A 13315-nucleotide genomic window follows, 5' to 3' on the forward strand; every position below is an offset into this window, starting at 1 on the left:
TAATTCTTTCAGATACTTTGAATGTGAAGCATCCTCTGCAAACCAGCAGGGCAAGTTAGTAAACTGAACTACACTCTTCCAGAGAAATGAAGCTTCAGCCAGTGGATATTGATCCTCTTCCCACTTTATTTAAAACGCCCACCCCACCTGAGTTTTGGTGTTTACCTAGGGGAAAACAGGATTGACAAACTATTTTCAAAAGATACAGAATTAACTATATGCAGTTTTCAACCCAAAATATGGACAGAGCAGTAAGCTTTCAAACGGCAAGTATTGCACCTGTCATGATTACATGGTAACCTATGTCAGGCAAAAATAATCATACCATAGTTAGTGTCAGTTTAGGCCATTACTTAAAGGTATTGTTGTACAGATCCAACACCTCTATGCTCTTGGAACAGAACAACGGTGTGCACTGCACGGAGTGCAATGCAGCCCTATGTCCAGAACAGATCATAGTATCTTGCAGCACAGAAGGAGGCCATTCAACCCATCAGGCCTGTGCTGACTCCTTGAAGGAGCTCTCCAGTCCCCTGCCCTTTCCCCATGGCCCTGCATTTTTCTTCCTTCCAAGTTTATATCCAATTCCCTTTTGAGAATTATTACTGAATCTGCTTCCACCACACTCAGGAAGTGCATACCAGATCAAAAGAACTTGCTGTGTAAAAATGTCCCATCTTCTCCTTATTCTTTTGCCAATTATCTTAAATCTGTGTCCTCTGGTTATTGTTCCTCCTCCCAGTGGGAACAGTTTTTCCCTATCCATTCTATCAAAACCATTTTTATCACCTCTATTTAACCTTCAATGCTCTAAGGAGAACAATCACAGCTTCACTAGTCTCTCCACATAACTGAAGATGCAAGGCAAGATAAAAGAAAAGGATTTTACTTTAAAGAAGGTGATCTTTAACATGTGCAGCTGATGTGAGTGATCTGGATGAGGCTTGCAAGTCATGACAACCAGCTGAGAAAACTTCTAGAGGAAATGAGCAGTGAGCTCATCCCTCACTGAATGGAACAAGGGGCACTGGGAAACAGCACAGCAACCATTAAAATCCATTCATTAAACATGACAATGCAGCACAATACTAAACTGAACACGAGACTGGTAAGTAAAGCACTTGGATTTTGCAGGACACTTCTAAATTAGCCTTATAGCTTGGCCAGTTTTCATCAGTGCAGATGGAAAGCAACTTTATTTGCCATCACTATTTCAAGTACTTTGCTGGAAATCACAGTTTATTTCAATTTTAGTTTTCTTTCTATAACCATTTCATCTACAAATTGAATCACAATATAAATTATTTTTCTGAGCTTGTAATGAGAAGCTTTTAATGGTGTGTGATGCAACATAACTGAGATGTGTGGAGTTCAGGTTGTTGAAGATCTCAAACATGTTTATTAACAGCTAACAAGTATATACAGTGCAAAGCCATCTATTTACAGGACTTGCCTCTTGGTGTTCCAGTTACAGAATGACTCTAGCTCAGAGTCACATGACTGTCCTGGTAATGGCAGATTAGCATACTAAGATCTTAAAGGGATATCACTCTGAAAGGCAATCACACAACATCCCCCTTCTTTCCAAAGATTAGTCTTGTATGCTAAAAGTAAGAAACATAAGATCAGATAACATCAAAATTATCTACACAAGGATAGAGATTGTGAATTTTTTTATTATTCATTCCTGGAATGTGGGCGTCACTGGCTCGGCCAGCATTTATTGCCCATCCCTAATTGCCCTTGAGAAATTGGTGGTGAGCTGCCTTCTTGAACCGCTGCAGTCCATGTGGGATAGGTACACCCACAGTGCTGTTTGGAAGACAGTGAAGGAACGGCGATATAGTTCCAAGTCAGGATGGTGTGTGGCTTGGAGGGGAACGTGCAGGTGGTGGTGTTCCCATTCATCTGCTGCCCTTGTCCTTCTAGGTGGTAGAGGTCATAATTGTGAAAGGTTCTGTCTAAGGAGCCTTGACGAGTGGCTGCACTGCATCTTGTAGATGGTACTGCTGCCGCTATGCGTTGGTGGTGGAGAGAGTGAATGTTTGCGGATGGGGTGCCAATCAAGTGGGCTGCTTTGTGCTGGATAGTGTCGAGCTTCTTGAGTGTTGTTGGAGCTGCACCCATCCAGGCAAGTGGAAAGTATTCCATCACATTCCTGACTCGTGCCTTGTAGATGGTGGACAGGCTTTGGGGAGTCAGGAGGTGAGTTACTCACCACTGGAGTCCTAAACTCCGACCTGCTCTTGTAGTCACTGTATTTATATGGCTGCTTCAGTTCAGTTACTGGTCAATAGTGACCCCCAGGATGTTGATAGTGGGGATTTAGCGATCATAATTCCATTGAATGTCAGGGGGCGATGGTTAGATTCTCTCTTGTTGGAGATGCTCATTGCCTAGCACTTGGGTGATGCGAATGTTACTTGCCACTTATCAGCCCAAGCCTTGATATTGTCTAGGTCTTGCTGAATTTGTGCACGGGCTGCTTCAGTATCTGAGGAGTCGTGAATGGTGCTGAACAATGTGCAATCATCAGTGAACATCCCCACTTCTGACCTTATGATGGAGGGAAGGTCATTGATGAAGCAGCTGAAGATGGTTGGGCCTAGGACACTACCCTGAGGAACTTTTGCAGTGATGTCCTGGAGCTGAGATGATTGACCTCCAACAACCACAACCATCTTCCTTTGCGCTAGGTACGACTCCAACCAGCAGAGAGTTTTCCCCCAATTTCCATTGACTCCAGTTTTGCTAGAGCTCCTTGATGCCATATTCAGTCACATGATGTCAAGGCCAGTCACTCTCACCTCACCTCTTGATTTCAGCTCTTTTGTCCATGTTTGGACAAATGAGGTCAGGAGCTGAATAGTTCTGGCAGAACCCAAAATGAGCATCAGTGAGCAGGTTATTGCAGAGCAAGTGCCACCTGTTAGCACTGTCGACAACCCCTTCCATCACTTTGCTGATGATCGAAAGTAGACTGATAGGGCGGTAATTGGCCGGGTTGGATTTGTCCTGCTTTTTGTGGACAAGACATACCTGGGCAATTTTCCACATTGCCGGTTAGATGCTAGTGTTGCAACAGCTTGGTAAGGGGCGCGGCAAGTTCTGGAGCACAAGTCTTCAGTACTATTGCCGGAATGTTGACAGGGCCATAGCCTTTGCTATCCGGTGCCTTCAGTTGTTTCTTGATATCACGTGGAGTGAATCAGATTGGCTGAAGACTGGCATCTGTGATGCTGGGCACCTCAGGAGGAGGCCGAGATGGATCATCCACTTGGCACTTGTGGTTGAAAATGGATGCAAATGCTTCAGCCTTCTTTTGCACTGATGTGCTGGGCTCCCCCATCGTTAAGGATTCTTCCTATCTTGACTTTTTTTTCCCCCCTTGTCCAGTCTCTTCCCACCTACATCCACGACTCTTCCGATGCCTTCCACCACTATAACAGTTTCTGGCCCTACCCTCCTTTTCGGAATGAACATTCAGTCCCTCTACACCTTAACTCCCCCGTGAAGATAGCCTAAGGGCTGTCCGCTTTTTCTGTGAATGGAAGCCCAACCAATCCCCATCCACCACCACCCTCCTCTGCCTGGCTGAACTTGTTCTCACATTGAACAACTTCTTCTTTGACTCCATTCGTTTTCTCCAAATAAAAGGTGTTTCTATGGGAACCCATGTGGAAAATTTTGTGAATTTTGCTTTCAATTTCCACCCCTTCCTCACTTTCACATATTCGACTCTTCCCTTCCCTTCCTCAACTTCTCTTAATTCCATTTCTGGGGATAGGCTATCAACCAATATCTACTCTAAGCCAAATGACTCTCTCAGCTTTTTTGATTACATTTCCTCCCCCTCCATTTCCTATAGGAACTCTATTCTCTCAGTTTCTCAGTCACATCTGACGATGCCATCTTCCACATCAGAGCTTCCACTATGTCTTCCTTTTTGGCACCGAAGATTCCCCTCCCCTGTGGTTGACAGGGCCATCGATCATGACTGTCACATTTCAATTTTTTTTACCCTCACCACTTCCCCTCTTTCTCAGGACCACAATAGGATTCCCTTGTCCTTCCACCCCAGCAACTTGCATATTCAACTGATCATTTTCCACAATTTCTTGCATGATGCCACCACCAAACACATCTACCCCTCTCCTTTCAGCATTTCAAAGGAACTGTCCTCTCCACGACACCCAGGTCCACTTCTCAATCACCTCCAACACCCATTCCATTTCCCACCGCACCTATCCATGCAAACACAGGAGGTGCAACACCTGCCCTTTCATCTCCTCCATTCCAATGGTCCAGGGCCCAAAAGACTCTATCCAGGTGAAACAGCAAATTAGTTGTACTTTCAATTTAGTATACAGTATTCATTGTTCACGATGTGGTCTCCTCTACACTGGGGAGGCCAAATGCAAATTAGGTGATTGCTTTACTGAACACATCCATTCAGTTCTCAATTGTGACCCCAAGTTTCCAGTCATTTAACATTTTAATTCTCCATTTCACTCCCACACTGACCTCTCTGTCCTTGACCTCCTATAGTGTTCTAATGAAGCTGAGCGGAAGCTCAGGGAACAGCACCTCAACTTTTGATTAGGCACTTTACAACCTTCTGGGCTCCACATTGAGTTCAATAATTTCAGATCATAATCACTGCTCTCATTTTTTTGGACAACAGGTGTTTTTAATATTTCTGCTGTTGCCATTTACAGCTCCTTTAGACCCATCTTTTGTTTCTTCTATGTCTCATTACTCCTCCCTTTTACGTGTACCATCATCCCTTTTTTCATGTAATCATTCATGCCTTCCACCTTAAGACACTTTTGCCAATGGGAACAGTTTATCGTTATACTCTGTCTAGACCCCTCATGATTTTGAACACCTCTATCAAATCTCCTCTCAACCTTCTCTTCTCTGATGAGAACAACCCCAGCTTCACCAATCTATTCACATAACTGAAGTCTCTCAACTCTGGAACCATTCTCGTGAATCTTTTCTGCACCCTCTCTAAAGTCTTCACATCTTTCATAAAGTGTGGTGCCTAGAATGGGACACAGAACTCCAGTTGAGGCTGAACCAGTGTTTTATAAAGGTTCATCATGACTTCCCTGCTTTTGTACTCTGTGCCTCTATTTATAAAGCCCAGGACCCCATAGTATAACTATGTCAGGCTGTTGCTGGTTGACTAGTCTATAGGACAACTCTCCCAATTTTAGCACAAGTCCCCAAATATTAATGAGGAGGACTTTGCAGGGTCGACTGGGCTGGGTATGCTATTGTCATTTCCGGTGCCTAGGTTCATGCTGGGTGGTCTGTCCAGTTTTATTCTTTTTTGACTTTTTTGTAGCAGTTTGTTACAACTGAGTAGTTTGCTAGGTCATTTCAGAGGGCAGTTAAGAGGCAGTCACATTGCTGTGGGTCTGGAGTCACATGTAGGCCAGACCAGGTCAAGACAGCAGATTTCCTTCCCTGAAGGGCATTGGTGACCCAGATGGTTTTTTTATGACAATCGGTAATTTCATGGTCATCTTTACTGAGACGAGCTTTTTATTCCAGATTTCTGAATTAATTGAATTTATATTCCACTAGCTGCCGTGTTGGGATTTGAAATTGTATCACTGGAACATGATAGAGGCAAATACTTCATTTTAATATGACAGTCTGCAAGTAAAGTTTATTAAGTTCAAACATCCCAGTAGTGTAACTAGTGCATTATTTTGTTGTCAGAAATAACAGAATGAGAAAGAGGAGTCCAAGCATGCAAGAAAAAGGAGGAGTGAGCGTGCACCAAAGCGAGGAACAAGTGAAAGAGATGAAGAGAAAAAAGAAAAAGAACTTGCATTTATTTAGTGCTATGTAACCCCTCTCATTAATGTCCAAAAGTGGTTCATATACAATGAATTACTTCGAATTACATTTGCTTATTTGTAGGTGAACATGGCAGCTATTTTGCACATATGATTCCGCAAACAGCATATGAGATGAATGACCACCTATTTTTTCTTGGAGGTGTTGGTTGAATGGTGAATGTTTGCCAGGACACCCAAGAGATCACCCTGCTATTGTTTAGATAGAGCTAACTTCTTATGGGGCTGACTAAACTTGAAGTCATATTCTGAGTTATTCTTATCACAGTGACATTGCTCAGAGCTGGCCAGAAGATGGAGGAACATCAGGAACAGGAATAAGCCATTCGGGACCTTGAGTCTACTCTGTTATTCAATTAGATCATGGCTGACAGTACCTCAACTCCAGTTACATGTCATTGCTCCATATCTCTTGATATCCTTGTCTAACAAAAATATATCAACCTCAGTCCTGACAGCTCCAATTGTCCCAGCATCCAGAGCTTTTGGGAGGAAAGAATTCCTGACTTCTACTGTCATTTGTGTGGAAAAAGTGCTTCCTGATTTCACTCTGGAATAGGCTAGCTCTAATTTTACAATTATGTCCTCTTGTTCTTGATTCACCCACCAGAGAAAACAGTTTCTCTATATCTACCCTATCGAATCCTTTTATCATTTTAAATACCTAGATCAGATCATTCTCAATCTTCTACACTCAAGGGGAATACAAGCCAGATTTTTGCAATCTATTCTCATAATTTAGCCTGTGAAGCCCCCGTGTAATTCTGTGTCCACTTGAAAAGATGGGGCCCTCAATATAATACATCATCTAAACAATGTCACTTCTAATAGTACAGCACCCCTTTAGTACTATGTAGAAGGGACAGTCTGGATTATTTGGTCAAGTCCTGAACTGGAGCTTAAATCCACATTTACCTCCTCTCTCCTCACTATCCCAGGCCCCAAACACTCCTTTCAGGTGAAGCAGCGATTTACTTGTACTTCTTTCAATGTAGTATACTGTATTCGCTGCTCACAATGTGGTCTCCTCTACATTGGGGAGACCAAGCGCAGACTGGGTGACCGCTTTGCGGAACACCTCCGCTCAGCCTGCAAGCAGGACCCTGAGCTTCCGGTTGCTTGCCATTTCAACACTCCCCCCTGCTCTCATGCTCACATCTCTGTCCTGGTTTTGCTGCAGTGTTCCAGTGAATATCAACGCAAGCTCGAGGAACAGCATCTCATCTACCGATTAGGTGCACTACAGCCTGCCGGACTGGTCATTGAGTTCAATAATTTCAGAGCATGACAGACCCCCATTTTACTTTCATTTTTAGTTGTTTTTTTTTCTTTTTTCTTTACATTTTTTACAACCTTTTTTTTGCATTTATTTTATTTCATTTTAGTTTGTTCAGTTTGCTTACCCACTGTTTTTTTTTTCATGTTTGCACTTGCTGCTGTTCAATATTCAGTCCGTTAACACCTTTTCTGTACTAATGCTTTGTCTTTCAACACACCATTAACATATTGTTTGCCTTTGCTCCATGACCTTTTGGTCAGCTATGTGGCCTTGTTCAATCTACACCTTCTCCTTTGTTATCTCTTGCCCCATCCCCACCTCACTTGCTTATAACCTGTGACATTTTTAATATTTGTCAGTTCTGAAGAAGGGTCACTGACCCGAAACGTTAACTCTGCTTCTCTTTACACAGATGCTGCCAGACCTGCAGAGTGGTTCCAGCATTTCTTGTTTTTATTTCAGATTTCCAGCATCCGCAGTATTTTGCTTTTACTTAAATCCACAACCTTCTGACTCAGAGGCAAAAGTGCTACTAACTGAGCTGTACCAGAGGCAATGGCCAGAGTGAGAGAGGGTGATGGTTTTATTGGGGACGAGAACAACAGAACACACTCAAGAATTCAAATTACTGGACTTTTTTCCTATGCTCATACCACATGTAAATATTCCACTAAATACTTGAATCCTGTTAACTTAGAGATTTCAAAAATGTTACTTCATGTTAAGAAAGTAAATTTTGGATTTTGCAAATGGGCCAAATGTCTCTGCCTGTGAACTCTATTTTATGTTGATATAAAAATTCTTTAGGAATGGATTTGCATATATTTATACAGCACCTTTCACCATCTCAGGATATCCTAACGCACTTTATAGCCATTGAAATGTAGTCATGGTTGTAATGTAGAAAATACGGCAGCCAATTTGCATACAGCAATCTCCCACAAACAGTTGTGAGTTAATGACCAGGTAATCTGTTTTAATCTGAGGGATAAATTGGATAACGAGAATTCCCTTGCTCTTTTTCCAATACTGCCATGGGATCCTTTATGTCCATCTGGGAGTGCAGTTTAATGCCTCATCTGAAAAACAGCACCTCCAACAGTGCAGCATTTAGGTGGATGAGTTGCAAGAGAACAATGTCCAGGACATAATTCTGCAAGCAGGAAAACTACTATGGAAAGTTTTACCTCCGGTACTCTGTACCAAGTTTTGGACAGAGGCTGAATTCTGAGGGAGAGCTGCACCAGCTTTTATAATCTGGCTTAAACATGGAATTTGTTGAATTCTGAGAGAAACTCTTGTGCTGCTGCTCCAGTTATAATCTAGTAGTGGACTGACAGTCTAGTCACAAACCTATAATGCCACACAAGATGGATTTTAGTGTTGGGTTTGTCGTGCCATTCTCATCAAGTCTGCTGGTCTGCTTAGCTATCGACAGGTATTCTCATGATATCCTCCAGAGCTACAGTAAAGATATAAATAGTCAGTCAGTCAGTCAGTCTCTCTACTGTCCTGTAGAGAAAAGCTAGCTGATTGCCTTATTGTAGGAACCTACATAACTCTACAATGGAAGCAGAGTTTCATTAATCAAAGTTTCTGTATTAGCTTGCTATTCATGCAAAATTTCAGATCAATTAGTGTTGTGATTTTTTTTTTAAATGTGACCTCAGCTAGCTCTGTTCTTTGTCTGAGTGGGAGAAGAAAGAAAGAAAATTATACAAATAATATATTTAAGCAGCCATTAGTCTCAAGAGGAGATAGCCCATCTTTTTTGGTGGGGTTGTCTGATCATAAAATTATAAGATAAAGTATGCTTGGCTGAACACCAGCCTTTGAAATTATGATGTGTGCATGTTTGCAAATTGGGAGAAGATGGGACTGATCAGGGATGAAACTGGTCTTCAACAGAAATTGTTGGGAGATAGCAAAGCAGTTGCTTGTTTTATGCCCTGCCTGATTTTTTCAGTCAAGTCAATGCAAGAGAAAATCAGGCAGGATGTAAATCTAACACCACCATCCAAGATCAATTTCACCCCCATTATCCATGCTGAAAACATCAAAGTGTGTCACCCCCAAGACTTTGCAGGCTTTATTGTTATGGGGGCAGTTTAAGGTATTGCAGAAATCATGTACTGCTTATTTGCCACGTTCTTCTCCTGTATAATTATAATCTTTGTAAATAAATTCTATACTAGTTTTAGCCTAAACATGGTCTTTCATTGTGGCACTTTCTGCCTATTGGAATGGACATGAGAGCATCGTGGGCAGCACATGTGGGTCTCTGGTGCTCAACATTGAGATAAAAGAATAATAGAACCTCTTATGGCATGCTCACCCATTCACATCATACATTAGAATGCAAGTTTCAAATCAAAGACACACAGCTAAAAGGCAGTTTATGTAAACACACAAATATGAGAGAAGATTGTTGGGAAATGAAGTTTATTTTTGCAAAGTACACATAATGAGATTGTAAATGCATTTTAATAAACATATTTACAGTTTTACAAAGTACACAACACAAATCTCCCAATGCTGACTTAGGTGTAACAAGAACAATATTACAGATTATATTATATTTAAATTAGAAATACAGCATCATTATTGCACAGGGCTACTGGAAAAACCCCAATTATGAAATGCTCTTGCTGTTAACAGGTTACTACAAGCATTTACCACTTTCCCTTTCAGACCACCAGCAAGTCCCCCTTTTTCACTTTTTTCAGCTTATTTAATAGCAAACCAGGTGCAAAGTATATATTACAAAAGAATGAACAGAAGGCAATCTGTGAGAACGTTCGGAGCTCATCAGTGTAACCTAGGTCCTCAGAGTCTAACTCTCTCAGGAGCAAACCATGACACTAATCCTGGTCACTAAGTTTGGATGGAATGCAAAAAACACAGTTGTTCCCATTTCATCAGATTGCTGTCTATGCACCACCTTTAAGAATATTCATTCTCACAGATTAGAGATTCCAGACGTGCCAGGTTTTTCTTGCCAACAGCAATGGCATCAATTCAATGGCATAGGAGACAGGACAGGGAGAGGAGGGAAGGGGAGAGAAAGAAAAATGGACATGAAGAAAGCAGAGAAGGAGGGAGAGATGGGGCATGGGCTGGGGAGAAGGGCGCTCTGGCTAATTATATCAGGTGCTGTTTACTGGGAAGCTGGCTATCACCAGGGTGGAAGTGGGGGTGGTGATAAACTACCAGAAGCAAAACTACTTCTCTGATTGATCCATTTAAGATACAGCAGGCTGAAGTCCACAGGCGCCTCAGTTCCTGAAAGCCCACCGCTTGGGATGTATCTCTTTGTCCAATCAACCAGTGGCATGGTGGAAATAACAATTTGGCACCTGTGTAGCACAAATGTTACTTGTCACTTATCAACTCAAGCCTGGATGTTGTCCAGGTCTTGCTGCAGGTTGGCATGGACTGCTTCATTATCGGGTGAAATTGTGAATGGATATGAACACTGAAATATCAGCACACAACCCCACTTCTGACCTTATGATGGAGGCAAGGTAATTGATAAAACAGCTGAATATAGTTGGGTCTAGGAAGCTGCCTAAGGAACTCCTGCAGCGATCGCCTGGATCTGAGTTGGTTGGCCTCCAACAATCACAGTCACCTTTCTTTGTGCTATGTGTGACTCCAATCACTGAAAAATTTTCACCCAGATCCCGCTGACTTCAGATTTACTAGGGCTTCTTGGTGCCACACTCGGTCGAATGCTGCCTTACAGTCGCTCTCATGACACCTCTGGAATTCAGCTCTTTTGTCACATGAACTTAAGAAATAGGAGCAACAGTAGGCCATATGACCCCTTGAGCCTGCTCTGCCATTCAAAAAGGTCATGTCTGATCTGATCTTGGCCTCAACTCCATTTTCCTGCCTGTTCCTCATAACCCTCAACTCCCCTATTGTTCAAAGTTCAAAATTCTGTCTATCTCAGCCTTGAATACATTCAATGACCCAGCCTCCACAGCTCTCTGGGGTACGGAATTCCGAAGATTCACAACCCTCAGAGGGGAAATTCCTCCATATCTCCGATTTGAATAGACGACCCCTTAATCTGAAAGTATGCCCCATAGTTCTAGATACCCCCATGAGGGGAATAATCCTCTCAGCTTCTACCTTATCAAGCCCCTCAGAATCTTATATGTTTCAATAAGATCACCTTTAATTTTTCTGAATTCCATTGAGTAATCGGCCCAACCTACTCAACCTTTCCTTCATCCCAGGAATCAACCTAGTGAACCTTCTCTGAACTGCCTGCAATGGAAGTATATCCGTCCTTAAATAAGGAGACCAAAACTGTACACAGTACGCTAAGTGCTGTCTCATTAATGTCCTGTGCAGTTGTAGCAAGACTTCCCTACTTTTATACTCCATCCCCCTTACAATAAAGGCCAACATTCCATTTGCTTTCCTAATTACTTGCTGTAGCCGCATGCTAACTTTTTGTGTTTCATGTACGAGGACACCGAAATCCCTCTGCACCGAATCATTCTGTAGTCCCTCTCTATTTAAATAATGTACCATTTTTCTATTCTCCCTACAAAAGTGGATAATCTCACATTTTCCCACATTATACTCCATTTGCCAAATGTTTGCCCACTCACATAACCTATATATATATCACTTTGCAGACTCTGTGTCCTCTTCACAACTTGCTTTCCCACCTATCTTTGTACTGTCAGCCAATTTATCTAGAATACACTCTGTCCCTTCATTCAAGTCATTGTAAATAGTTGAGACCCTAGCACCCATCCCTGTGGCACACCACTAGTTACAGTTTGCCAACCTGAAAATGACGCATTTATCCCGACTGTCTGTTTTCTGTTAGATAAACAATCCTCTATTCATGCTAATATATTGCCCCCAACACCATGAGCTCTTATCTTGTGCAGTAACCTTTTATATGGCACCTTATTGAATGCCATTTGGAAATCCAAATATGATACAATTCAGGACTGGTTGGATCAGATGGTCACATGACTAACTGGCTGTTCCAGGGGGCTTTTGAACCAGCCACAGACAGTTTGAACTCAGAAAGACTGTTTGCTCCTAGACTGAGAAGATCTCTTCCGTCTGCTCCCATCTCTTTCTCACATGCCTCTAAATCCACTGAAGACACATGAACCCCAAGAGAGAAACGTCTCCTACAAGTAACAAGGTTTAAGAAGAATACTGGGCTCCAACGAAAAGCAAGAACTACCTACAATCAAGGATTCCACAGCGAGCTCGAAGAACCATAATAAAAACTCTTCAGATATTCCCTCACACTTTTCATTTTATTTTTTCTTCTCTTTTCTGTCTCTATTTTGCATGTGTGTATCGCGTATGCATGCTCGTGTGGCGTGTCGTGTATCCGTAGGCGTCAACCGAATTAGAGTTTACATTTAATAAATTTCAATCTTTCTTCTTTAAACCTAAGAAAACCTGTTTGTGCTGGTTTCTTTGCCTTATAATTGGAAAGCAGTGAACAAGGATTCACCAAGGGGGAGCTAAAAACACGGTGTGTTTAAAATTAAACCCTGTTACGTCAAGACCAGGTGAAGGCTGAAAGGGACCCCGAGACACCTTTCTCACCTGGTCGTAACAACATCTACTGCTTTCCCTTTATCAACCCTGCTCGTTACATTCTCAAAGAATTCTAATAAATTTGTCAAACATGAATTCCCTTTCATTAAACCATGTTGACTCTGCTTGATTGTATTATGATTTTCTAAATGTCCTGCTACTAATTCCTCAATAATGTCTTCCAACATTTTCCCAATGATATTAGGCTAACTGGCCTATAGTTTCCTGCTTTCTGTCTCCCTCCTTCTTGAATAGGCATGCTACATTTGCTGTTTTCCAATCTGCTGGGACCTTTGCAGAATCTGGGGAATTTTGAAAGATTACAAAAATGCATTCACTATCTCTGCAGCCACTTCTTTAAGATCCTAGAATTCAGGCCTATGGGTCCTGAGGACTTGTCAGCCTCTGGTTCCATTAGTTTGCCTAGTACTGCTTCTCTAGTGATAATGATTATTTTAAGTTCCTCCCTCCCTTTTTCTATTATTGGGATGCTGTTAGTGTCTTCTAACATTAAGACAGATACAAAATATTTGTTCAAACTCTCTGCCATTTCCTTGTTTCCCATTATTATATCCCC

Source organism: Heterodontus francisci, chromosome 5, assembly GCF_036365525.1.
Source record: "Heterodontus francisci isolate sHetFra1 chromosome 5, sHetFra1.hap1, whole genome shotgun sequence".
Taxonomy (NCBI): Eukaryota; Metazoa; Chordata; class Chondrichthyes; order Heterodontiformes; family Heterodontidae; genus Heterodontus; species Heterodontus francisci.